Source organism: Capricornis sumatraensis, chromosome X, assembly GCF_032405125.1.
Source record: "Capricornis sumatraensis isolate serow.1 chromosome X, serow.2, whole genome shotgun sequence".
Taxonomy (NCBI): Eukaryota; Metazoa; Chordata; class Mammalia; order Artiodactyla; family Bovidae; genus Capricornis; species Capricornis sumatraensis.
Window position 1 is genome coordinate 70,648,185 of NC_091092.1, and position 26,165 is coordinate 70,674,349.

Here is a 26,165-nt window from a genome sequence, read left to right on the forward strand (position 1 = left end):
AGGGGGATTCATGCTAAAAATACCTACAACCAGGCATAGACTATTCAAACTTCAGAAAATCAAATATAAAGAAAAATCTAGAAAGAAACCAGAGGAATAAAACATCTTACCTATATAGCAGCATTTTTTTTTCTTTGAAGTGTAGAGAAAAATACCTAAAGTGTTGAGAGGAAACACATACATGAACCAAAAATTCTGTATTTTGCAACATTATTCTTGAAAAGTGAAGAAGAAATAATTTCTTGCACAAGTAAAAATTGAGAGAATCTATTGTTTGTACACATGTTTTGCAAGAAATCTTCTTTTTCTTTTTTTATAATATAAATTTATTTATTTTAATTGGAGGCTAAATACTTCAGAGAGAATAAAATGATATATGTCAGAAATTTGGATTTATATAAAGAAAGAAAGGAAACTGGAGAAGGAATAGAGGAAAATCTTTTTTCTTATTCTTACTCGGTCTAATGGATACTAGCTTGTGCAAAATAATAACAATGAAAACATATTCAGCTTTCTATGCTTATGTGTATTTATATATTTATATATGTTTATGTATAAATAAATGAATAATAATAATGTTGCAGAAAATGGGGACAGAATTAGGAATTTTTTAAAGTGAAAAAAAAAGTACAACTGATATGTTATAAAATAAAGTAAATAGAATTATGCAAAATTTTCAATTAAAACACAAAAAGCAGAGAAAGCATGAAAAATAAAAATCAAGAACAAAGGGAACAAACAGAAAATAATATTAAACATGGTAAATATTGATAAAGATACGTCAATAATCATTTTAATGTTAAGGGTCTAACACACTACTTAAAAAACAGACTGTGAGAGTGGGCTACAAAGAAGACCCAGATATATGCATCTACAGATATATGCATCTAAAAACAGAGCATCAAAATATGCAGAAAAAAAAGCTGATAAAACTGCAAGGAGAAGTAGAAAAATTCACTGTTGTAGTTAAAAACTTCAACGGTCCTCTAACAGATATGAACTGATCCAGAAAGCTGAAACTCAGTAGGAACATAGTTGATTTCCACAGTAGCATCAATCAACTGAATATGATTATCATCTATAGACTGGTTTTAGAAGAGGCAGAGGAACCAGAGATCAAATTGCCAACATCCACTGGATCATGGAAAAAGCAAAAGAATTCCAGATAAACATCTATTTCTGCTTTATTGACTACACCAAAAAGTACAACCAAAGCCTTTGACTGTGTGGATCACAATAAACTGTGGAAAATTCTGAAAGAGATGGGAATACCAGACCACCTGACCTGCCTCTTGAGAAATCTGTATGCAGGTCAGGAAGAAGCAGTTAGAACTGGACATGGAAAAACAGACTGGTTCCAAATAGGAAAAGGAGTACGTCAAGGCTGTATATTGTCACCTTGCTTATTTAACTTATATGCAGAGTACATCATGAGAAATGCTGGACTGGAAGAAACACAAGCTGGAATCAAGATTGCCGGGAGAAATATCAATAACCTCAGATATGCAGATGACACCACCCTTATGGCAGAAACTGAAGAGGAACTAAAAAGCCTCTTGATGAAAGTGAAAGTGGAGAGGGAAAAGTTGGCTTAAAGCTCAACATTCAGAAAACAAAGATCATGGCATCCGGTCCCATCACTTCATGGGAAATAGATGGGGAAACAGTAGAAACAGTGCCAGACTTTCTTTTTTGGGCTCCAAAATGGAGACTGCAGCCATGAAATTAAAAGACGCTTACTTCTTGGAAGAAAAGTTATGACCAACCTAGATAGCATATTCAAAAGCAGAGACATTACTTTGCCAACTAAGGTCCGTCTAGTCAAGGCTATGGTTTTTCCTGTGATCATGTATGGATGTGAGAGTTGGACTGTGAAGAAGGCTGAGCGCCAAAGAATTGATGCTTTTGAACTGTGGTGTTGGAGAAGACTCTTGAGAATCCCTTGGACTTCAAGGAGATCCAACAAGTCCATTCTGAAGGAAATCAGCCCTGGGATTTCTTTGGAAGGAATGATGCTAAAGCTGAAACTCCAGTCCTTTGGCCACCTCATGCAAAGAGTTGACTCATTGGAAAAGACTCTGATGCTGGGAGGGATTGGCAGCAGGAGGAGAAGGGGACGACCGTGGATGAGATGGCTGGATGGCATCACTGACTCAATGGACGTGAGTCTGAGTGAACTCCAGGAGTATGGTGATGGACAGGGAGGCCTGGCGTGTTGCGATTCGTGGGGTCACAAAGAGTCGGACATGACTGAGTGACTGAACTGAACTGAACTGATAGACTGTTACACCCAACAACAGCAGAATAAACTTTCATCTCAAACTCACATGAGACAATTGCTAGAGGAACTTTTCTAAGTGATAAACAGTAGAGGAAAAAATAAGAGGAAGGGAAGAAAAAACACCTATAAAAACAAATTAAGAAAATGACAATAGGAATGTACATATCAATAATTACCTTAAATGTGAATGGACTAAATGCTCCAATGGAAAAACACAGACTGCTTGAATGGATACAAAACCAAGACCCATACATATGCTGTCTACAAGAGAACCACTTCAGACCTAGGGATACATACAGACAAAAAGAAAGGGGAAGAGAAAGAGACCACACAAATGGAAATGAAAAGAAAATTGGAGTAGCAATACTCATATTAAACAAAATAGACATTAAAACAAACACTTTCATGAGAGACTAGGAAGGACATTACATAATGATCAAAGTTTCAATCCAAGAAGATATATTAACAATTGCTAATGAAAAATACACAACTATTTTTACAAATACAAAATTTTTATATTTTATTTTTATTCATACTTTTACAAATACAAAATCATTTTTACACAATAAAAATAGTTAATAAAAATTTAGAAAACATAGGAGCACCTTAATATGTAAAGCAAATATTAACAACCATAAATGTAGAAATCAATAGTAATGCAATGACAATGGGGAACTTTAACACCCCACATTCATCAATGGATGCATCGCCCAGATGGAAAATTAATAAGAAAGCATAAGCTTTAAATGACACATTAGATAAGATAGGCAATTGATATAAAACATTCCATTTGAAAGCAACTGAATATGCTTTTTCAAGTGCACATGGAACATTCTCCAAGACAGATAATATTTCAGTCACAAATCAAGCTTCAATAAATTTAGAAAATTGAAATTATATCAAGCACCTTTCCCAAACACAACAATTTCAATGAGATTAGAAATCAATCACAGGAAAAAAAAAAAAAGCTGTAAAAATCACAAACACATGGAGGTTAAAAAATATCCTACTAAATAACGAATGGATGACTGAAGAAATCAAAGAGGAAGTAAAAAATACCTAGTAACAAATGACAACAAAAACAAGATGATGCAAAATGCACGAGATATGGCATAAGCAGTTCTAAGAGGGAAGTTTGTAGTAATACAATCCTACTTCAAGAAAGAAGAAAACTCTCAAACACACAACCTAACCTTACAACTAAAAGCATTTAGAGAAAGAAGAAAAACATGTGAATTCTGAAAAACATTTAGAGAGAGCTAACACCTATCACCCTGAAGCTATTGCAAACATTTCAGATGAAGGAAAACTTAATGCATTCTATCATCATCTCCTTGTTACCAAAACCAGACAATGACATCATAAAAAAAGAAAAGTACAGGACAATATCACTGATGAACATAGATGCAAAAATCCTCAACAAAATACTGGCAAACAGAATCCAACAGCACATTAAAACCATCATACACCATGATCAAGTGAGTTTTATCCCAATGATGCAAGGATTCTTCAATATATACAAATCAATCAATGTGGTACACCACATTGCCAAATTGAAGAATAAAAATCATATGATCATCTCAATAGATACAGAAATCTTTTGACAAAATTCAGCACACATTTATGACAAAAACTCCAAAAGGTAGGCATAGATGGAGCCTACCTTAACATAATAAAGGCCATATACAACAAGTGTACAGCAAACATCATTGTCAGTGGTGCAAAACTGAAAATATTTCCCTTAAAATAAGGAACAAAATAAAGATATGAACTCATGCTACTATTATTCAGCATGATTTTAGGAAATCCTAGGAATGACCAAGAAGAAAAAGAAATGAAAGGAACTTAAATTGGAAAAGAAGCAAAACTCTCACTGTTCACAGATGACACTGTATACATAGAAAATTGTAGAAGTCACCAGAAAACTACTAAAGGTTATCAATGAATTTGGTAAAGTGTTAGGATACAATATTAGTACACAGAAATCTCCTGCATTCCTCTACACTAACAATGAAAAATCAGAGAGGGTAATTAAAGACACAATCCCATTTACCATCACAACAATAATAATAAAATAGCTAGGAATAAACCTACCTAAGGAGACAAAAGACCTATACTCACTTTCACTTTCAAGGAGACAAAAGACCTGTACTCAGAAAACTATAAGATACTGATGAAAAAAATCAATGATGAGACAAACAGATGGAAAGACATACTACCTTCTTTTATTGGAAGAAACAATATTGTGAAAAATGACTATACTACATAGTCATGTGAAAACGACTATACTGTAGTATATTACTATACTAATATTAATAAGGAGGACTGATGCTAAAGCTGAAACTCCAGTACTTTGGCTACCTGATGTAAAGAACTGACTCATTGGAAAAGACCCTGATGCTGGGAAAGATTGAAGGCAAGAGAAGGGGACAACAGAGGGCAATATGGCTGAATGGCATCACCGAAGTGATGGACACGAGTTTGAGTAGGCTCTGGGAGTTCGTGATGGACAGGGAAGCCTGGTGTACTGCAGTCATGGGGTCACAAAGAGTTGGACATGATCGAGCAACTGAACTGAGCTGATTCTACAGATACAACGCAATCCCTATCAAATTACCAACATCATTTGTCACAGAATTAGAACAAAATATTTTACAACTTGTATGAAAACACAAAAGACCCCAAACAGCCACAGCAATCTTGAAAAAGAAAAATGGAGCTGGATGAGTCAGACTGTCTGACTTCTGACCATGCTGCAAAGCTAAAGTAATTAAGACAGTATGATCCTGGCATAAATACTGAAAAATAGATCAATGGAACAGGATGGACAGTCCAGAGATAAGTCTGCACACCAGTGATCATTTAAACTATGACAGAGGCAATACTATACAATGGAGAGTAAAATGTCTCTTCAATAGGTGGTACTTGGAGAACTGGATAAAAATAATAAAATTTGAGCACTCTATAACATCATAGACAAAAATAAACTCAAAATGGATTATAAATATGAATATAAGGCCAGACTCTATAAAACTTATACAGTAAAACATAGGCAAAACACTCTTTGACATATATTTCAGCAATATGTTTTTTGACCCACTTCCTGAGAGATGAAAATAAAAGCAAACATAAGCAAATGGGACCTCTTAAAAGCTTTTAAACAGCAAAAGAAACCATAAACAATATAAAAAGACACCCTCAGAATGGGAGAAAATATTTGCAAATGATGTGATCAGTAAGTGATTAATCTCCAAAATCGTTTATTCAGCTCAATATCGATAAAAGAATCAACCCAATCAAAAAATGAACAGAATACCTAAATAGATATTGCTCCAAAGAAAGCATATAGATGGCCAAGAGGAACACGAAAACAGACTCAACCTCTTTTCAATAATACATCTCTAATTATTAAAGAGACACAAATCAAAACTACCATGAGGTATCACCTCATACTAGTTACAATTGCCAACTTCAGAAAATCTATAAACAATAAATGATGGAGAGGATGTAGAGAAAAGGGAACCCTCCTATACTGTTGGTGGGAATGTAAATTGAGCTGCTTGTAAAAGTCACTATGGAGAAGAGCATGGAGTTTCCTTTGTAAACTAAAATTAGAATTACAATATGACCTAGCAATCCCACTCCTAGACAAATAGCCAGATAAAATCATTTAAAATTATATACACGCCACAATATTCATTACAGAAATATTTACAGTAGCCAAAGCATGGAAGCAACCTAAATGTCCATCAACAGAGAAATGAATAAAGAAAATATGATACATATATATACAATGGGATATTACTCAACCACAAAAAGAAATGAAATAGTGCCATTTGCAGGATGTGGATAGATGTAGAGACTGTCATATAAAGTGAAGTAAGTGAGGTGAGTGATAAAGGGAAAAACAAATGTGCATTAACACATATATATATATGTGGAATCTAGAAGAATAGTACAGATGAACTTCCAGAAAGAGAAAAATAGATGTAGAGAACAAATTTATGTATACCAAGGGGTAAAGGAGGGATGGGATGAATTGGAAGATTGAGATTGACGTATATACTCTACTATGTATTATAAAATAGATAACTGATCAAAACACTGTATATTAAACTTGTATCCTGTACTCTACTCATCATAAGTACTGTACTCTTCTTGTATTTTGTAACTCTACTCAATGTTCTGTTGTGACCTAAATGGGAAGGAAATCTAAAAAAAAGAGGGCAATGTATGTATATGTATAACTGATTCACTTTACTGTACAATAGTACATGATATTGTAAAGCAACTATACTCCAATAAAAGTTAACTTAAAAGATAAACATCAAGGCAAGTCCCTCCACCAGCAAAAAAAGATTGACTCACTATAAGTTCATATGATGATTAACTTTTTTATCAATAAGTTTTAATTGATATGTACATTGTTTTTAGGCATAATGCTATTGCACACTGAATAGACTACAGTATAGCATAAGCACAAATTTATAGGCAGTGGGAAATCAAAAAAAAATCATGTGACTCACTTTATTACAATATTCACTTTAGTGTGCTGTTCTAGAACTAAACCTATGATATCTCCAAGGTATGCTTGTAATCCATCACATCAACAGGTAATAGAAGAAATATCAAATAATCACATCATTTGGTAAAATGCAGATGCAGAGAACACACTTGACAAAGTCCAATCCCCATTCTTTCTAAAAACTCTCAGAAATCTAGCAATAGAAGGTAACTTTTCTATTTTTGTAAAGAATATCTACCAAAAAAACACATAAAGTCAACATCTTACTTAATCATAAGAAACTCAAATCTTTCCCACTAAGATTAGGAGCAAGACAAGGATGTTACTTTCATCACTTTTTTCTAACACTGTATTGGAACTACTATCCAATGCAATATGGCAAGGAGAAGAAATAAAAAATACACAGATTGGGAAGGAAGAAATAAAACTGTTTCAGTTCACAAATGACATAATTATCTATGTAAAAAAATCTCAAAGAACTGAGGAAAAATCTCCTGGAAGTAAGAAATGATCATAGCAATGTTTAAAGATACAAGGTTAATATACAAAAATCAATTTCTTTTCATATTTTAGCAATGAATAAGTGGAATTTGAAATTAAAAACACAATGCAGGTAAAAATATAACAAAATATGTACAAGATTTATATGAGGAAAACTATAAAAATCTGTTGAAAGAAATCATATAATAACTAAATAAATCGAGAGATAGTTAATGTTCATAGATAGGGAAGACTCAACATAGTCAAACTGTAAGTTCTCCAATGTAATTTGTAGATTCAGGGCAATTCCACTCAAAATTTCAGCAAGTTTTTTTAATATCAAAAATTGATTCCATAGTTTATATGGAGACAAAAGATACAGAATAGTTAATATAATATTGAAGAACAAAGTTGGTAGGCTGACATTGCTTAATTTCTAGACTTAATATAAAGTTATGGCAAACAAGACACTGTCGTATTGGTGAAAGAACAGACAAATAGATCAATGGAACAGAATAGAGAGCCCAGAAACAGATCCCCGTTCAGGAAACTAGGATCCCACATGTCACAGGGCAACTAAGTCTGCATGCCACAGCTACTGAGCCTGGGCACCTCAGCTAGAGAGTGCACATGCCACAACTAGAGGCAATTCTGTGTGCCACATCAAAGGTCCTGCATACTGCAAATAAGACCAATGCATACAGAAACAAAGAAATAAATAATTTTAAAAAATGAGATTGAAAGCCTTGACTTGGGGCCAAAAAATTCCATTAAAACAAATGACAGGGGGAGCAGTCCTAAGATGGGAGAGGAATAGGATGGGGAGACCACTTTCTCCCCAACAAATTCATCAAAAGAACATTTAAACGCTGAGTAAATTCCACAAAACAATTTCTGAATGCCAGCAGAGGACATCAGGCACCCAGAAAAGCAGCCCATTGTCTTCAAAAGGAGGTAGGAAAAATGCTAAAAGACAAATAAATAGAGACAAAAGAGGTAGGGACAGAGCTCTGTCCTGTGAAGGGAGTCTTAAAAAGAGAGAAGTTTCCAAACACCAGGAAACACTCTCACTCCCGAGTCTGTGGCGAGCCTTGGAAGCACAGAAGGCAACATAACAGGGAGGAAAAATAAATAACTAAAACCCACAGATTACAAGCCCAAGGGTAACTCCCCCAGCAGAGAAGCAGTGCAGATGCCTGCACCTGCCACTAGCAAGCAGGGGCTGGGCAGGGAGGCGCGGGCTGCATTGCTTAGAGTAAGGATCTGGCCTGAATGCCCTGAGGTCAATCTTAGCGAACTAACTTGGGCTAGCAAACCAGACTGTGGGATAGCTACCACTCAAAAAGCCCAGAGACACCGCCAGGCCCACGCACAGAACAAAGGACTGAACAGAGCCGGCTGCAGACCATCCCCCTCAAGTGACAGGCAGCCAGTGCCAGAAGGGGGCAGTCGCATCCCCAGAGAGGCATTATCTACCAAACTGCAAGCAGGCTTCTTTGCTAACTAACACTTCTTGGGGTTCTGGACAGTCAACATCCATCTGAGATGTGGGCTGGTTGTACACCCAGAAAATCAAGTGGCAAGGAAAGGGGAGGCAATAAGTTGCAGTGACCGCACTCACCAAACACCTCATCACCTGAGCTGCTCGGAACTGGGAAGGGGACAAAACGCAGGCCCAAATGAGTCTGTGCCTCTGAGGACTACCTGAGTGCCTGAATCTGAGCGGCTTAGACCTGGGAGGTGCATGCAGCCCAGGGCCAGCCACGGATGGTTCCTGGCAGAGCAACCTAGAGCCTGAGCAGTGTGGGCAGGGAAGGCACATGCACCGTGAGTGGTGGCAGGCCCAGTGTGGCTGAGGCACTGCAAGCACACACCAGTGTTATTTGTTTGCAGCGTCCCTCCCTCCCCACAGTGCGACTGAACAAGTGAGCCTAAAAAAAAGTGTCCACCACCGCCCCCTTTGTGTCAGGGCAGAAATTAGACATTGAAGAGACCAGCAAAGAGAAGAAGCTAAAACAGAGGGAACCACCTTGGAAGTGACAGGTGCAATAGATTAAAACCCTGTTGTTAGTACCAACTACACAGAAAGGGGTCTATAGATCTTGAGAAATATAAGCCAGACCAAGGAACTATCCAAAAATGAACTGATCCCACAATACCCACAACAACACCAGAGAAAGTCCTAGATATATTTTTACAATCATTCTTTTTTTTTAATTTTTAAGTCCTCTATTACCCCTTTAATTTTCACTCTTATAAACTACTATTACATTGCAAAAAAAAGACCCTATTTTTTAAAGCAAACTTCATATAAATATATTTTTATATAAATTTTTGTGACTTTTTTTTCCTCTGTCTTTTTTCTTCTTTTGTTTAATATTGTATTTTTTTAATTACAAACTCTACTCTAGATTTTTAATGTTTGCATTTTGGTATTTGTTATCAATTTCATACCTTTAAGAACACAATCATCAGTATGCATTTTTACTTGGGAGTGAGATTACTGGCTGGACTGCTCTCTCCTTTGGACTGTCCTTTTTCTCCATCAAGTCACCTCTGTTTCCTCCCTCCCCCTTCTCTCCTTTACCCAACTCTGTGAATCTGTGTGTGTTCCAGACAGTGGAGAACACTTAGGTAACTGATTACTGGCTGGATCTGTCTCTCTCCTTTTCATTCCCCCCTTTTATCCTCCTGGCCACCTCTGTCTCCTTCCTCCCTCTTCTCTGTATAACTCTGTGAACATCTCTGAGCAGTCCATTTGTGGAGTTCACATAAGGAAGCAATTACTGGCTAGCTTGTTCTCTCCTCTATTGATTCCACCTCATCTCATTCTGGTCACCTCTAACTCCCTCCTCCCTTTTCTCTTCTCCATGTAACTCTGTGAACCTCTCTGGGTGTCCCTCACTGTGGTGAAACTTTTCATCTTTAATCTAGATATTTTATCAACGGTGCTGTATAGAAGGAGAAGTCTTGAGACTACTGTAAAAATAGGACTGAAAACCAGAAGCAGGAGGTTTAAGTCCAAACCCTGAGAACACCAGAGAACTCCTGACTCCAGGGGACATTACTTGACAGGAGATCATCACATGCCTCCATACCTACACTGAAACCAAGCACCACCCAAGGGCCAACAAGTTCCAGAGCAAGAAATACCATGCAAATTCTCCAGCAACACAGGAATACAGCCCTGAGCTGCAATATACAGGCTGCCCAAAGTTACTCCAAAACCATTGACATAACTCATTACTGGACACTTGATTGCACTCCAGGGGGAAGAGATCCAGCTCCACCCACCAGAACACCGACACAAGCTTCACTAACCAAGAAACCTTGACAAGCCACCTGTACAAACCCACCCACAGTGAGGAAACTCCACAATAAAGAGAACTCCAAAAACTGCCAGAATACAGAAATGACACCCCAAACTCAGCAATATAAACAAGATGAAGAGACAGAGGAATACCCAGCAGGTTAAAGAACAGGAGAAATGCCCATAAAACCAAACAAAAGAGGAAGAGATAGGGAATCTACCTGATAAAGATTTCCGAATAATAATAATGAAAACGATCCAAACTCTTGAAATCAAAATGTAATCACAGATAAATAGCCTGGAGAAAAGGATTGACAAGATGCAAGAAAGATTTAACAAGGACCTAGAAGAAATAAAAAAGAGTCAATATATAATGCATAATGCAATAAATGAGATCAAAAACATTCTGGAGGCAAAAAATAGTAGAATAACAGAGGCAGAAGATAGGATTGCTGAAGTAGAAAATAGAATGGTAGAAATAAATGAATCAGAGAGGAAAAAAGAAAAACGAATTAAAAGAAATGAGGACAATCTCAGAGACCTCCAGGACAGTGTTAAACACCCCAAAATTTGAATCATAGGAGTCCCATAAGAAGAAGACAAAAAGAAAAACCATGAGAAAATACTTGAGGAGATAATAGTTGAAAACTTCCCTAAAATGGGGAAGGAAATAATCACCCAAGTCCAAGAAACCCAGAGAGTCCCAAACAGGATAAACCCAAGGCAAAACACCCCAAGACACATATTAATCAAATTAACAAAGTCAAACACAAAGAACAAATATTAAAAGCAGCAAAGGAAAACAACAAATAACATACAAAGGGATTCCCATAAGGATAACAGCTGATCTTTCTATAGAAACTCTTCAGGCCAGGCGGGAATGGCAAGACATACTTAAAGTGATGAAAGAAAATAACCTACAGCCCAGATTACTGTACCCAGCAAGGATCTCATTCAAATATGAAGGAGAAATCAAAAGCTTTACAGACAAGCAAAAGCTGAGAGAATTCAGCAACACCAAACCAGCTCTCCAACAAATGTTAAAGGATATTCTCTAGACAGGAAACACAAAAAGGGTGTATAAACTTGAACCCAAAGCAATAAAGTAAATGGCAATGGGATCATACTTATCAATAATTACCCTAAAAGTAAATGGTTTGAATGCCCCAAGGAAAAGACAAAGGCTGGCTGAATGGGTACAAAAACAAGACCCATATATAAGTTGTCTACAAGAGACCCACCTCAAAACAGGGGACACATATAGACTCAAAGTAAAGGGCTTGAAAAATATTTTCCATGCAAATAGAGACCAAAAGAAAGCAGGAGTAGCAATACTCATATCAGATAAAATAGACTTTAAAACAAAGGCTGTGAAAAGAGACAAAGAAGGACACTACATAATGATCAAAGGATCAATCCAAGAAGAAGACATAATAATTATAAATATATATGTATCCAACATAGGAGCAATGCAATATGTAAGACAAATGCTTACGAGTATGAAACAGAAAATTAACAATAACACAATAATAGTGGGAGACTTTAATATATCACTCACACCTATAGATAGATCATCTAAACAGAAAATTAACAAGGAAACACAAACTTTAAATGATACAATAGACTAGTTAGACATAATTGATATCTCTAGGACATTTCACCCCAAAACAATGAATTTCACCTTTTCCTCAAGCGTACACGGAACTTTCTCTAGGATAGAACACATCCTCGGCCATACATTTTGCCTTGGTAAATTCAAAAAAATTGAAATCATTCCAAGCATCTTTTCTGACCAAAATGCAGTAAGATTAGATCTCAATTACAGGAGGAAAACTATTAAAAATTCCAACATACGGAGGCTGAACAACACGCTGCTGAATAAGCAATAAATCACAGAAGAAATTAAAAAAGAAATCAAATATGCATAGAAATGAATGAATGAAAATGAAAACGCAACAACCCAAAACCTGTGGGACACTATAAAAGCAATGCTAAGGGGAAAGTTTATAGCAATACAGGCATACCTCAAGAAACAAGAAAAAAGTCAAATAAATAACCTAACTCTACACTTAAAGCAACTAGAAAAGGAAGAAATGAAGAACACCAGGGTAAGTAGAAGGAAAGAAACCTTAAAAAATTGGGCAGAAATAAATGCAAAAGAAACAAAACAGACCATAGCAAAAATCAACAGAGCCAAAGGCTGGTTCTTTGAAAGGATAAATAAAATTGACAAACTATTAGCCAGACTCATCAAGAAACAAAGGGAGAAAAATCAAATCAATAAAATTAGAAATGAAAATAGAGAGATCACAACAGACAACACAGAAATACAAAGAATGATAAGAGACTGCTATCAGCAATTATATGCCAATAAAATGGACAACATGGAAGAAATGGGAAAATTCTTAGAAAAGTACAACTTTCCAAAACAGAACCAGGAAGTAATAGGAAATCTTAACAGACCCATCACAAGCAAGGAAATTGAAACTGTAATCAGAAATCCTCCAGCAAACAAAAGCCCAGGTCCAGACAGCTTCACAGCTGAATTCTACCAAAACTTTAGGGAAGAGCTAACACCTTTCCTACACAAACTCTTCCAGAAAATTGCAGAAGAAGGTAAACTTCCAAACTCATTCTAAACCTGACAAAGATGCCACAAAAAAAGAAAACTGCAGGACAATATCACTGAGCAACACAGATGCAAAAATCCTTAACAAAATTCTAGCAATCAGAATCCAACAACACATTAAAAAGATCATACACCATGACCAAGTGGGCTTCATCCCAGGGATGCAAGGATTCTTCAATATCCTCAAATCAATCAATGTAATACACCACAGTAACAAATTGAAAAATAGCCATATGATTATCTCAATAGATGCAGAGAAAGCCTGTGACAAAATTAAACATCTATTTATGATAAAAACTCTCCAGAAGGCAGGACTAGAAGGAACATACCTCAACATAATAAAAGCTATATATGACAAACCCACAGCAAACATTATCCTCAATGGTGAAAAATTGAAAGCATTTCCCCTACAGTCAGGAACAAAACAAGGGTGCCCACTTTCACCACTACTATTCAAAATAGTATTGGAAGTTTTGGCCACAGCAACTGGAGCAGAAAAAGAAATAAAAGGAATCCAAATTGGAAAAGAAGAAGCAAAACTCTCACTGTTTGCAGATGACATGATCCTCTACATAGAAAACCCTAAAGACTCCACCAGAAAATTACTAGGGCTAATCAATGAATAGAGTAAAGTTGCAGGATATAAAATCAACACACAGAAATCCCTTGCATCCCTATACACTAATAATGAGAAAATAGAAAGAGAAATTAAGGAAACAATTCCATTCACCATTGCAATGAAAAGTATAAAAAACTTAGGAAAATATATACTTAATAAATTAAAGACCTATATATAGAAAACTATAAAATACTGCTGAAAGAAATAAAAAAGGACACTAATAGATGGAGAAATAGAACATGTTCATGGATCAAAAGAATCAATATAGTGAAAATGAGTATACTACCCAAAGCAATCTACAGATTCAATGTAATCCCTATCAAGCTACCAATGGTACTTTTCACAGAGCTAGAAAAAATAATTTCACAATTTGTATGGAAATACAAAAAACCTTGAATAGCCAAAGTAATCTTGAGAAAGAAGAATGGAACTGGAGGAATCAACCTGCCTGACTTCAGGCTCTACTACAAAGCCACAGTCATCAAGACAGTATGGTACTGGCACAAAGACAGAGATTTAGATCAATGGAACAAAATAGAAAGCTCAGAGATAAATCAACACACCTATGGACACCATACCTTTGACAAAGGAGACAAGAATATACAATGGAGAAAAGACAATCTTTTTTAACAAGTGGTGCTAGGAAAACTGGTCAACCACTTGCAAAAGAATGAAACTAGAACACTTTCTAACACCATACACAAAAATAAACTCAAAATGGATTAAAGATCTAAATATAAGACTAGAAACTATAAAACTCCTAGAGGAGAGCATAGCCAAAACACTCTCCAACATACATCACAGCAGGATCCTCTATGACCCACCCCCTAGAATACTGGAAATAAAAGCAAAAATAAACAAATGGGACCTAATTAAACTTAAAAGCTTCTACACAACAAAGGAAACTATAACCAAGGTGAAAAGACAGCCTTCAGAACAGGAGAAAATAGTAACAAATGAAGCAACTGACAAACAACTAATCTCAAAAATATACAAGCAACTCCTGCAGCTCAATTCCAGAAAAATAAACGACCCAATCAAAAAATGGGCCAAAGAACTAAACAGACATTTCTCCGAAGAAGATATACAGATGGCTAACAAACACATGAAAAGATGCTCAACATCACTCATTATCAGAGAAATGAAAATCAAAAACACAACGAGGTACCATCTCACGCCAGTCAGAATGGCTGTGATCCGAAAGTCTACAAGCAATAAATGCTGGAGAGGGTGTGGAGAAAAGGGAACCCTCTTACACTGTTGGTGGGAATGCAAACTACTACAGCCACTCTGGAGAACAGTGTGGAGATTCCTTAAAAACCTGGACATATAACTGCCTTATGACCCAGCAATCCCACTGCTGGGCATACACACTGAGGAAACCAGAATTGAAAGAGACACGTGTACCCCAATGTTCATCGCAGCACTGTTTATAATAGCCAGGACATGGAAGCAACCTAGATGTCCATCAGCAGATGAATGGATAAGAAAGCTGTGGTACATATACACAATGGAGTATTACTCAGCTATTAAAAAGAATACATTTGAATCCATTCTAATGAGGTAGATGAAACTGGAGCCTATTATACAGATTGAAAGTGAAATTGAAGTCGCTCAGTCGTGTCTGACTCTTTGCGACCCCATGAACTGTAGCCTACCAGGCTCCTCTGTCCATGGGATTTTCCAGGCAATAGTACTGGAGTGGATTGCCATTTCCTTTTCCAGGATACAGAGTGAAGTAACCCAAAAAGAAAAACACCAATACAGTGTACTGAGGCATATATATGGAATTTAGAAAGATGGTAATGATAACCCTGTATGCAAGGCAGCAAAAGAGACACAGATATACATCAGAACAGTCTTTTATATAGAAAGAAGTCTTTTGGATTCTGTGGGAGAAGGTGAGGGTGGGATGATTTGGGAGGAGGGCATTGAAACATGTTTAATATCATATATGAAATGAATCGTCAGTCCTGGTTCAATGCATGATACTGGATGCTTGGGGCTGGTGCACTGAGACGACCCAGAGGGATAGTACGGGAAGGGAGGAGGGAGGGGGATTCAGGATGGGGAACACGTGTATACCTGTGGTGGATTCATGTTGATGTATGGCAAAACAAATACAATATTGTAAAGTAATCAACCTCTAATTAAAATAAATAAATTTATATTAAAAATAAATGACAATTCTAATATCATTTTTCAATCTACTACCTCATTCTCATAAAGACTGATATTTCCTTCTATTCTGTTTCCCTAAACTTACACCATACAGAAAGGAATGAATATAGCACATTGGTTAAGAGTATCTGTTTTGGAGCCCGGAAGACTGAGATTCAAATGATTTAATGGCAACTTCCTACTTTAGAGCTTTGGTTTCATGTGGTATTATTACCTTACAAGATTATATAAAATGATGTATTATAAATTCTCAATAATTGTAGCCATTATTGTATATAGTGTATTACTCTTGTCTACTCATAAACTCAAAGAGAGAATTTCATTATGAAGAGAACATTATAAATCATGAAATGCAGTTTCAGTTTAATGGTTGATGAAAATTCTAATGGAAACAAAACTGGTGTAAATAGGTCATATGTTAATCTTTATACACATTCTTAAGTTCAGTTTATTTATTTCTGTTTAAAAAGTAATATATACATTTATCATGAATAATTTACAAAGAAGATAAAAGGATTAGTCACTAGCTTCTAAACATTTTTAGTACAAACACATAATTCTCATTTTTTCCACTAGATGACACTAGAGGGTAAAATAGAATGGTGATTTTGTCAATATTGCAATATTTCCTAAATTGATAAGCATCCAGATTGTTTTTTGTTATTGGATCAACTCTCAGAAGCAGAAAGAGAGAGAATATGCCCTGAAAGATTGCAATTTTGAGATATAATCACTGAAAGGAATAAGGGTTGGGAAGAACTACAAATAAGAGACAGATATAACTGAAGCCATCTTAGCATATGCCAGAATAGAGGGGAAATATTAATCAAGGGTGAGATATCTATGCTTTAGTGTACGCTAGTATGGACAGACACTAATGACTAAGTGCCTCTCTCAGATGCCATGATACTATTTGAGCAACTGGAAATGTGTATGCCACCAGACAGGGAGATGGATGTGATGAGAAAAAAATTCTGCATAGAGTGAATTGAACCATAAAATAATTGAGAAAACTTAAAACTAGCCTGAACTTAACTGCCAGTAGGTAGAATCTAGGCTCATTTTTGAAGGGACATTTGGTTATAGAAAACTAATGATTTTTTGAACACATAAATTAATGGTGTATGAAAGTTACACTTGCTACATAAAGTGCCCTAATATGATATGATAGAAAAAATAAACAGAAGAGCCTTTATTAAGTGTAAATGTATAATCAGACATATTTCTTCCTTCCATAATGATTTTCCTACCCCTTATGTAATTTTTATTGCTAAATAACAGAATCTAAACTTGAATAGGATTTCAGAAATGGTTATTCCATTGCCCTCTCCTTAACTCTACCTAGGTTCCCCTGGAACATTCCCAGTGACATAGAAATTAATAATTTACAGTAAATTCTATTCTGTTTTTGACATTCTAATTTTTAGAATATTTTTTAATGATCCAAAATCTACTTCTAAAGTCTGCAAATTAGTCTTAATTCTGGTCTTATTAATGTATTTATTTACTTAATAAATGTGTGATGTTAGACACTGGTGTTGCAACAAGAAACAAGACAAGAACAATATAATGGGTAAGGCAGACATTAAATATGGATCAAGCACCTTGAATTTTCCTAGTTTCTATGAAGCCATTGGTTTATATAGACGTGTAGGAGAAAGCAGATACAACAGATAAGCTTTATATAGGTAGTGTCTTTGGTAAGATAGCTATTGAAATAATGGTTCATGGAATCAAAAATGGATGGAGAGGAAAATGAAAAAATAGGAGGAAGTTAGATAAGAGCAAGTTACTTAGATAGGAGAAAGTTAGAGGTATCAATGGACAAGAAGTTGAAGAACAATCATGGTGGCAGTGGTTAGCAAGCAATAGGGGATGATATATAGAAGACTATAGTGAGAAAATAGGATACTCACATGAATTAGAGCATTTTGGGGTGATGATCATTGCTGATGTAGAATAAGCCACTGAAGTGGTAGACAAGAATGCCATGTGACTCAAAGGAGCAGAAGATTCTATAAGGCAATGGGGAACTACTGGGCTCAAAGCAGTGATGCAGAATAAGTGAGTAAAAACCTTGTCTCTTGATTTTGAAGAAGCAGTGTTCTCAAAGGAGAAATCAAAATTTGTTAAGACAAGATGACTGAAACATTCCCAGAAGAAGCTAAATTCTTGGGTAAATTAGCCAATTGTGGGGCAAAACTTCTTGATTGTATAGTGACAGGAAACTGGGTGAAGAGAAGCACCTTGATCAAATGGAAAGAAATGCAGCACAGTGTAAGTTTGATGGTGCCTTAAAATTCTGAGCAACAAAGTACAGTCTGCATAACCAGAGGATGAGGTGAGGTGAGCAGCTACATAATACAATCAATTAAGGTGTGGGAAATAAAATATTAAAGCTTATATTTATATTGTTTGCTCATATTCAGTTTTTTTATACTGTTTTGAAAACTACTTTCATAGATAATTTCTGGTCAGAACTACTACTTTACGTTCTGAATGATAAGACATAGATTGGAGGCATGAAACATTAGTCCCAACTGTTTCCATGAGGAACATGAGTAGTGAGCATCAGTTCAGTTCAGTTCAGTCGCACGGTCATATCAAACTTTCTTGCGACCCCATGAATCACAGCACACTAGGCCTCCCTATCCATCACCTATACCCGGAGCTCACTCAGACTCACGTCCATCGAGTCAGTGATGCCATCCAGTCATCTCATCTTCAGTCGTCCCCTTCTCTTCCTGCTGCCAATCCCTCCCAGCATCAGAGTCTTTTCCAATGAGTCAACTCTTTGCATCAGGTGGCCAAAGTACTGGAGTTTCAGCTTCAGCATCATTCCCTCCAAAGAAATCCCAGGGCTGATCTCCTTCAGAATGGACTAGTTGGATCTCCTTGCAGTCCAAGGGAGTCTCAAGAGTCTTCTCCAACACCACAGTTCAAAAGCATCAATTCTTTGGCACTCAGCCTTCTTCACAGTCCAACTCTCACATCCACACATAACCACAGGAAAAACCATAGCCTTGACTAGATGGAATTTAGTCGGCAAAGTAATGTCTCTGCTTTTGAATATGCTATCTAGGTTGATCATAACTTTTCTTCCAAGGAGTAAGCGTCTTTTAATTTCATGGCTGCAGTCACCATCTGCAGTGATTTTGGAGCCCCCCAAAATAAAGTCTGGCACTGTTACCACTGTTTTCCCATCTATTTCCCATGAAGTGATGGGACTGGATGCCATGATCTTCGTTTTCTGAATGTTGAGCTTTAGGCCAATTTTTTCACTCTCCACTTTCACTTTCACCAGGAGGCTTTTTAGTTCCTCTACATGTTCTGCCATAAGGGTGGTATCATCTGCATATCTGAGGTTATTGATATTTCTCCCGGCAATCTTGATTCCAGCTTGTGTTTCTTCCAGCCCAGCATTTCTCATGATGTACTCTGCATATAAGTTAAATAAGCAGGGTGACAATATAAAGCCTTGACGTACTCCTTTTCCTATTTGGAACCAGTCTGTTGTTCCATGTCCAGTTCTAACTGTTGTTTCCTGACCTGCATATAGCTTTCTCAAGAGGCTGGTCAGGTGATCTTGTATTCCCATCTCTTTAAGAATGTTCCACAGTTTATTGTGATCCACACAGTCAAAGGCTTTGCATAGTCAATAAAACGGAAATAGATGTTTTTCTGGAACTCTCTTGCTTTTTCCATGATCCAGCGGATGTTGGCAATTTGATCTCTGGTTCCTCTGGCTTTTCTAAAACCAGCTTGAACATCTGGAAGTTCACAGTTTACATATTGCTGAAGCCTGGCTTAGAGAATTTTGAGCATTATTTACTAGTGTGTGAGGTGAGTGCAATTGTGCGGTAGTTTGATCATTCTTTGGCATTGCCTTTCTTTGGAATTGGAATGAAAATAGACCTTTTCCAGTTTTGTGGCCACTGCTGAGTTTTCCAAATTTGCTGGCATATTGAGTGCAGCACTTTCACAGCATCATCTTTCAGGATGTGAAATATCTCAACTGGAATTCCATCACCACCACTAGCTTTGTTCATAGTGATGCTTTCTAAAGCCCACTTGACTTCACATTCCAGGATGTCTGGCTGTAGGTGAGTGATCACACAATCGTGATTATCTTGGTTGTAAAGATCTTTTTTGTATAGTACTTCTGTGTATTCTTGCCACCTCTTCTTAATATCTTCTGCTTCTGTTAGGTCCATACCATTTCTGTCCTTTATCGAGCCCATCTTTGCATGAAATATTCCCTTGGGATCTATAATTTTCTTGAGGAGATCTCTAGTCATTCCCATTCTGTTGTTTTCCTCTATTTCTTTGCATTGATCACTGAGGAAGGCTCTCATTTCTTCTTGCTATTCTTTGGAACTCTGCATTCATATGCTTGTATCTTTCCTTTTCTCCTTTGCTTTTTGCTTCTCTTCCTTTCACAGCAATTGGTAAGGCCTCCTCAAACAGCCATTTTGCTTTTTTGCATTTCTTTTCCATGGGGATGGTCTTGATCCATGTCTCTTGTACAATGTCATGAACCTCATTCCATAGTTCATCAGGCACTCTGTCTATCAGATCTAGGCCCTTAAATCTATTTCTTACTTCCACTGCATAATCATAATGGATTTGATTTAGGTCATACCTGAATGGTCTAGCGGTTTTCCCTACTTTCTTCAGTTTATGTCTGAATATGGCAATAAGGAGTTCATGATCTGAGCCACAGTCAGCTCCTGGCCTTGTTTTTGTTGACTGTACAGAGCTTTTCCATCTTTGGCTGCAAATAATATAATCAATCCAATTTCAGTGTTGACCATCTGGTGATGTGCATGTGTAGAGTCTTCTCTTGTGTTGTTGGAAGTGGGTGTTTGCTATGACCAATGCATTTTCTTGGCAAAACTCTAGTAGTTTTTGCCCTGCTTCATTCTGCAATCCAAGGCCAAATTTGCCTGTTACTCCAGGTGTTTCTTGACTTCCTACTTTTACATTCCAGGCCCCTATAATGAAAAGGGCATCTTTTTGGGGTGTTAGTTCTAAAAGGTCTTTTAGGTCTTCATAGAACCATTCAACTTCAGCTTCTTCAGTGTTACTGGTTCAGGCATAGACTTGGATTACCGTGATATTGAATGGTTTGCCTTGGAAATGAACAGAGATCATTCTGTCATTTTTGAGATTGCATCCAAGTACTGCATTTCGGACTCTTTTGTTGACCATGATGGCTACTCCATTTCGTCTGAGGGATTCTTGCCTGCAGTAGTAGATATAATGGTCATCTGAGTTAAATTCACCCATTCAGTCCATTTTAGTTCACTTATTCCTAGAATTTCGATGTTCACTTGCCATCTCCTGTTTGACCACTTCCAATTTGCCTTGATTCATGGACCTGACATTCCAGGTTCCTATGCAATATTGGTCTTTACAGCATCAGACCTTGCTTCTATCACCAGTCACATCCACAACTGGGTATTGTTTTTGCTTTGGCTCCATCCCTTCATTCTTTGTGAAGTTACTTCTCCACTGATCTCCAGTAGCATATTGGGCACCTTCTGACCTGGGGAGTTCCTCTTTAGTAACCTATCATTTTGCTTTTTCATACTGTTCATGGGGTTCTTAAGGCAAGAATACTGAAGTGGTTTGCCATTCCCTTCTCCAGTGGACCACATTTTGTCAGACCTCTCCACCATGACCTGCCCATCTTGGGTTGCCCTGCTGGCATGGTTTAGTTTCTTTGAGTTAGACAAGGCTGTGGTCCTAGTGTGATTAGATTGACTCGTTTTCTGTGAGTATGGTTTCAGTGTGTCTGCCCTCTGATGCCCTCTTGAAGCAACCTACCATCTTACTTGGGTTTCTCTTACCTTGGGGGTTGGGTATCTCTTCACCTCTGCTCCAGCAAATCACAGCCACTGCTCCTTACCTTGGACGAGGGGTATCTCCTCACCACCATCCTTTATGACCTACAACGTGGGATAGTTCCTCTAGGCCCTCCTGTGCCCATGCAGCCACAACTCCTTGGATGTAGAGATGGTCTTCCTGGCCGCCACCCCTGGCCTCAGGTGCGGCGTGGCTCCTCCCGGCCGCCCCTGACCTTGGAGGCAGGGTAGCGCCTCTTGGCCGCCACCCCTGACCTCGGACTTGGGTAGCTCCTCTTGGCAGAAAACACAGCTTCAAATATTATTTTTCTATCTTTTAGATAGTTGTGAGGATTAAATGAGTGTTCTCAGGTAAATCATTTAAAAAATTTCCTGTCACATAATAAACATTCAATAGATATTGTTCTTCAGTCACCCAGTCATGTTCAATTCTTTGTGACCCCCACAGACTGCAGCATGTGAGGCCTTCCTGTCTCTTACCATCTCCCGAAGTTTGCACAAGTTCATGTCCACTGCGAGAGAGTTAATAGGTTGATAAGAAGTGCAGGGCCTTGAGGAGGAAAAAGGGACAAACTTTTTTTTTTTTCTACATTCCTTCCTTTTAGTCACATGAGAACTTATTTTCTTTAAGCCCAGAGCTAATGATTATACAACAAAACAATTCATCTTGCTCAAGGGTATGTTTTTCCTTAAGCTCTGTACTAATGATTACATAATAACAGTGTATCTTGCTTGAGGACATTTTTCCTTCTTAACAAGAACCTTCTGACTAATCTTGTTATCCTAACGTCTATGTTGTGGGAGTGGGTCTATAAGACTTTTCTATTGTTATTTTCAATCTTGTTAATTTAATATGTATGTTTTGGGAATGAGTCTGGTGAATGTATATAAGGCCTTGATAAGACTATTGAGGAGGATAATTTCCATCCCTTTTCTGATGTCTATGTCAGCAGCTTTCTCTGTCCTTCTTCACTGTAAAAAAACTTCTGCCACACAAAAGTTCTGAGTGATCAAACCTGGTCCCTGATCCCAAAGCTAAATCTGTTTCTTTGGAGTTCAGGAAGCCAGCATCATTCACCATAAGCTACCAATTGCATTGGTGATACCACCCAGCCATCTCATTCTCTGTTGCCCTCTTCTGCCCTCAATCTTCCCCAGCATCAAGAACTTTTTCAATGAGTCAATTGATCGCATCAGGTGACCAAGATACAGGAGCTTCAGCTTTAGCATCATTCTTTCCAATGAATATTCAGAGTTGATTTCCTTTCAGATTAACTGGTTTGATCTTCCTACTGTCCAAGGAACTCTCAGGTGTCTTCTCCTTGCTGTCCGAGGGACTCTCAGGAGTCTTAAAACCACAGTTTGAAGGCATCAATTCTTTGGCACTCTGCCTTCTTTATGGTCCAATTCTCACAATCATACGTGACCAATGGGAAGACCATAGTCTTGACTATTGTTAGGGTAATTAAATAAATATGTTTGCTTAGGCTTCAAAAGCAAAAGAGCAGAGAAGACCTCTAACCTTGTCTCTGACCTACCTGGACACTGTCCTGACTACTGCTGTGGGTGTCAGTCACACCTGCTGTGAGTGTCAGAAGAAAAACAGAATAGGTAGATAGGGAGTGGATCTTGGAATTTGCTCAGTTCCTGGAGGAGGTCTGGTCAACCACCTTTAACAACATTCCAAGATTTGCAGAATAAAGCAAACAGCATTGCAAAAAATTAACATAAGACCAGACTACAGTTTTTGCTCACAGACTGATAATGTTATCAGTTTGCAGCCTGGGGATTATAAGCAGGGCATGAGAGACAGCAATCCAAAGTCTTAATCACAGAGCAGACATGCTGTCTGGGACCTTTTCCCAATTGAAACTAAGGACTGCTGTCACACAGGACTTCCCAGTGCTGTTTAAGTATGGATGTCGGCAAATCCAATTTGGTGATGTATATACTATTGCTTGCCTCTGCTGTTTCTATTTATTTATTTTTTCCTTTTAGTGTTAGCATATTGAAAGTAGACTATATAGTTCTCTAATAAATATTTATATTGTTTATCTGTATATAACAAGTGGCTTATTTTGTTAACAAATCCTTTGAACCTGAGATGAAAGTGAAATTTTTCAGCAAAACCTTTGTTGGCAGAGTGATGTCTCTGCTTTTCAACACAGTGTTTATCATAGCTTTCCTGCCAAGGAGCGATCGTCTTCTGATTTCATGTCTGCAATCACCATCTGCAGTGATTTTAGAGTCCAAGAAGAGGAAATATGTCACTGCTTCCAACTCTTCCCCTTCTATTTCTGATGAAGTAATGGGCCCGGATGGGCTTCCCTTTTAGCACAGCTGGTAAAGAATCCGCCTTCTATTCCTGAGTTGGAATGATCCCCTGGAGAAGGGATAGAGTATTCAATCCAGCATTCATGGGCTTCCCTAGTGGCTCAGACAGTAAATAATCCACCTGCAATGCAATGCGGGAAACCTGGGTTCAATCCCTGGATTGAGAAGATCCCCTGGAGGAGGGCAAGGCAACCCACTTCAGTATTCTTTCCTAGAAAATCTCCATGGACAGAGGAGCCTGGTGGGTTACTGTCCATGAAGTCATAAAGAGTTGGACACAACTGACTAAGCAAAGCACAATGGGGCCAGATGCCATGAACTCAGTTTTTGTTTTTTTTTTGTTTGTTTGTTTGTTTGTTTTTTAATGTTTATTTTTAAGTCAGTTTTTTCACTCTCCTCTTTCACCCTCATCAAGAGGTTCTTTAGTTCCTCTTTGCTTTCTGTCATTAGAATGGTATCATCTGAATATCTGAGGTTGTTGATGTTTCTCCTGCCTATCTTGATTCCAGCTTATTACTCATTCACCGAGGATTTCTCATGATGTGCTCAGGGTATGAGTTAAATAAACAGGGTCACAACAGACAGCCCTGTTGTACTCCTTTCTTAATCCTGAGCCAATCAGTTGTTTCATACAAGGTTCTAGCTGTTGCTTCTTGACCTGCATACAGGTTTCTCAGGAGATCGGTAAGATGGTCTGGTATTTCCATTTCTTTAAGAGCTCTCCACAGTTTCTTATGATCCACACAGTCAAAGGATTTGGTGTAGTTGATGAAACAGAGGTAGATGTTTTTCTGGAATCCCCTTGTTTTCTATGATCCAGTGAATGTTGGCAATTTGATCACTGGTTCCTCTGCCTTTTCTAAATCCAGCATCCAGTAATGCTGAAGCCTAGCATGCAAGATTTTAAGCATGACTTACTAGCATGGGAGATGAGTGCAATTGCCCAGTGGTTTGAACATTCTTTACTACTGCCCTTCTTGGGAACTGGGATGAGGATTGAGCTTTTCCAGTCCTGTGGCCACTACTGGTCCTTCCAGATTCGCTGACATATTGAGTGCAACATTTTGATAGCATCATCTTTTAGGGTTTTGAATAGCTCTGCTGGAATTCCATTGCATCCACTAGCTTTATTGACAGTGGTGTTTCCTAAGGACCAATTGACTTCACACTCCAGAATGTCTTGCTTTGGGTGAGTGACCACACCATCATGGTTATCCAGTTCATTAAAACCTTTTATGGACAGTTCTTTCATATATTTCCATTTCTTTTTGATCCCTTCTGCATCTTCTAGGTTTCTACCATTTTTTTTTATTGTGCCCAACTTTGGGCAAAATGTTCCCTTGATATTTCCAATTTTGCTGTTTTTTCCTCTGTTTTTATGCATCGTTCACTGAAGAAGGCCTTCTTGTCTCTCCTTGCTATTCTTGGAGGTCTGTGTTTAGTTGTGTGTACCTTTCCTTTTCTCCTTTGCTTTTTGCTTCTCTCCTTTCTTCAGCTATTTGTAAAGCCTCCTCAGATAACCACTTTGCCTTCTTTTCTTTTCTTCTGGGAGGGTTTTGTTCACTGCCTTCTGTATGATGTTATGAACTTCTATTCACAGTTCTTCAGGCACACTGTTTACTAGATCTAATCCTTTGAATCTATTCATCACCTCCACTCTATATTCATAAAGGATCTGATTTAAGATTTACCTGGCTGGCCTAGTGGTTTTCCCCACTTTCTTTAGTTTAAGCCTGAGTTTTACTATGAGAAGCTAATGATCTGAGCCACAGCAAGCTTCAGGTCTTATTTTTGCTAACTGTATACAGCTTCTTCACCTTCAGCTAAAAAGAATGCAATCAATTTGATTTCTGTATTGACCATTTATTTGGTGGTCAATAGATATTACCACTGGAGAAGGCAATGGCAACCCACTCCAGTGCTCTTGCCTGGAAAATCC